Raw genomic sequence first — 3,371 nt, 5'->3', positions numbered from 1 at the left:
TGCTCATAGGGGGTCATATGATTGTTGGGTTTTTCTCTTTATCTATGAAGCGCCTTGAGGCGACTTTTGTTGTGATTTGGCGCTATATAAATAAAATTGAATTGAATTGAACTGAACTGAACTGAACTGAACTGAATTGAATTGAATTGAATTGAATTGAATTGATGTGTCACTCTACACCCTGCCACCCACTGGTCAGCCAGTTTTGTCCACCTAAGTGGACATGTAAAAAACTCTTTGAAAAGTACATGTTTAAAAAACTGAAGTTCAAAAATGTCTTGCCTGAAGATGAATAAAAATACTTAAGAAAAATCTCTGGGTTGAGGTTGTCATGATTCATGCATGAAAGGGATAAGTGGCCTTATTATGATGCTGCAGATTATTTTCTTTCACAAAAACAGAAAGCTATTACAACAACACACACTTTTGTCTACAGAAAGGGAGATGCAGTCATTTTTTAGCATTAGTTATAAAATCTGATTGAACTCACCAGTTACTGTAGTTGCCATGAGGTCACACTGTGGGAAATAAGAGTTATTAGACAAACAACCTAAAAAAGATAAAATCATAGAAAATAATGCACCAGTTCATAATATAGGTAGCAAACCAGCTGGTACAGTAGAACAAAGAAAATAACAGAAGAAAAAATATTATCACTGTGCCTTCCTGATGATTTTATTTGATAATTCACTGTTCTAGGAAGCAGGCTACAACATGCTTCACTTATTGTGCTTTTAGTGCATAGTGCTGAATGGAGAATTGGTCAACAGACAACTGTGTAAACATCTGCGAAAGACCTTTAATTATTGCAAAATAAATAAATAAATAAATAAATAAATAAATAAATAAAATTAGTAAAAATAAAATGCACATCAAAACGTGTTCCATAATCTAAGTTATAGTCATTTTTATCCCATAGTTTGAAAGGTACATTCATTCATGTTTCAGTTTATTTGATAGAAATATATATTGATTAGTGTGCAATTAAGTCTTCCAATACTGATAATCGTACAATTTATAAATTAAAAACACAGCAGGCAGTTATTTGTGGAAGTTTCTGCAACTGCTGTCTTAAATATGGTAGCCAAGAAGAACACAGTTCTGCCTAATTCCATTTCATTTATGCGACTAGAGACCAGCTGCATATCTATTACATCTGTAAGAATTTATATTCATTTGTGGGCAATAGAAGCAAATTTTCATTCACATTTGCACCTTCAGACTCAAGATATGAAGGAACATGTCTATATTTTATCACCTGAGAAGGAGCTCCTTCATGAAAGAACAGAAAATGCAAAGGAAAGAGATGCCACCACCATCTTAATAAAACCTCATCCTCATCCTTCTGACCTGAAGGTTCATCTCCTGAACTGAAGTCAGGGCTCTAACAGATGAAAACATGTGTAAACAGACTTGGTTGGATTTCTAACCTCAATCATATCTGGAAAAATAAACTCCTGCTATTTGCTGAGGTCTGCAATCACAACAACACCACGCTTCCAAGGCACGGACCCTACAATAATATGGCCATTCAGGAGGGGCTCAGAGTAGAGCCGCTGCTCCTTCACATTGAAAGGAGCCAGTTGAGGTGGTTCGAGCATCTGACAAGGATGCCTGCTGGGTAGTGATGTGTCTGTCGCGAACGAAATGGCTCTTTGACGTGAACGACGCGAGCCGGGTTTTTTTTTCTTTCTTTCTCTCTCTCTGGCACTTTTTTCCCGCTTCACTCTGCACGCCAGCCTTGTGCTTTGCGCTGAGCAGAGGGGGGAGGGGCGATAGTTACACTCTCAGTAGCACAGGAACAGAGCGGGAGGGAGAGACAGAAGCCAGGGACAACAAGGTCACATTAGAAAGGTATAGTAATCATCCACAACTATTTTCAGTTTTGGATGATAAAGGATTCAGAAAGTTTATTCATGCAGGCCCATATGACAGAGAATATGCATCTTCTTTTTGTTTTCATATTTTAATTTATATTTAATTGTGTTGTGGTTTGCAGTGTTTTGTGTTGTTTCACTTTAAATTTGTAAAAGGAAAAAGCTGAAAATTTAAATAGTTAAAAGTTGAAATGTGAATAGTTGTTTTTTGTATTATATGATTTTTTTTTTATTATATTTTATGTGGAGTGAATAAGTAAAAGTATATTTATGGTGGCCCCTACAGACAAAACACGTAAAAACTTCAAAACACGTACAAAACACAACAGAAGTGCTCCAGGATGCTAGGGGGCAGTGTTGAGCTCACTTAGTGGCTACACAAGCCAGGAAGTACCAACAACCGGATTTGGTGTGTGGTAGTAACAGGTACATGAACCTTTTTTTTAAATTATTTGAATATATATGAGTGCCTGTGTATAAATACACAACAATACACACATGCTTTCAATTGTGTAATTTAAGTGATCTAGGTAGCTCTGTTTGGAAGTTCAGTTCATGCTAGAAATGTGTTTTGGAGTTTGTACGTGCTTTGTCTGTAGGGGCCACTGCATATATTTATATATAAACATATATAAATATAACCACTTTTTTTTTTACATTAGTAATTCCTTTTGTGCATAATTTTATATAATTGTTATTAATAAATTAATTAAACAACAAAGCAACCTGAAGAGCCGGTTGGGAGCCGAAAGAGCCGGCTCTCTAAAAAGAGCCAAAAATCCCATCACTACTCCTGGGCGAGGTTTTCCGGGCAGACCCAGGACACGCTGGAGAGATTATATCTGGCCTGGGAACGCCTTGGTGTTCCTCCGGACAGGTCGGAAGAGGTGGCTGGGGAGAGGGAGGTCTAGGCTTCCCTGCTTTGGCTGCTGCCCCTGCGATCCAGCCCCAGATAAGCAGAAGAAAATGGATGGGCAGTCTGTTACTGTTCTTATTATCTTGGAACAACTGTAACTACATAATCAGGGATTCTGATTCTTCTCAGTAAAAGTTCGGTTTATGTCAGAGGGACTCAACAGTGGCTAATGATGAACCCTGGTTTAGGACAAACTTGGTAGTTATGTTATTGTGATTGTAGAGCTAATAATTTAACATGTTCAGTTACTTAAAATTTGAGAAAGAAACCACACCTCAACCATTAATATGGAAGCTTAATAAACAGACATATGATTTGTTTGCACAAAAGGCAAGAAGAGTTTCAAACTTAAAGCAATAAGAAGTAGTGGCTGAAAGGTTAAAAATGCATTGAATTAGATAGTGCTATTTGACCTTAATACAAACAACCAGTAAAATCTTATTATGGTACCTTTATGAAGACATTCATATTAGAGTGTCCTATTAGAGCACTTCGCTCTCGCTCTGCAGGCCTACTTGTTGTTCCTAGAGTATTTAAAAGTAGAATGGGAGGCAGAGCCTTCAGTTTTCAGGCCCCTC

The sequence above is a fragment of the Pundamilia nyererei genome, unplaced genomic scaffold (genome assembly GCF_000239375.1).
Source record: "Pundamilia nyererei isolate P.nyererei 1_Seehausen unplaced genomic scaffold, PunNye1.0 scaffold00674, whole genome shotgun sequence".
Classification (NCBI taxonomy): domain Eukaryota; kingdom Metazoa; phylum Chordata; class Actinopteri; order Cichliformes; family Cichlidae; genus Pundamilia; species Pundamilia nyererei.
The sequence above is the reverse complement of the archived record's forward strand: the minus strand, read 5'-3'. Positions refer to the sequence as shown.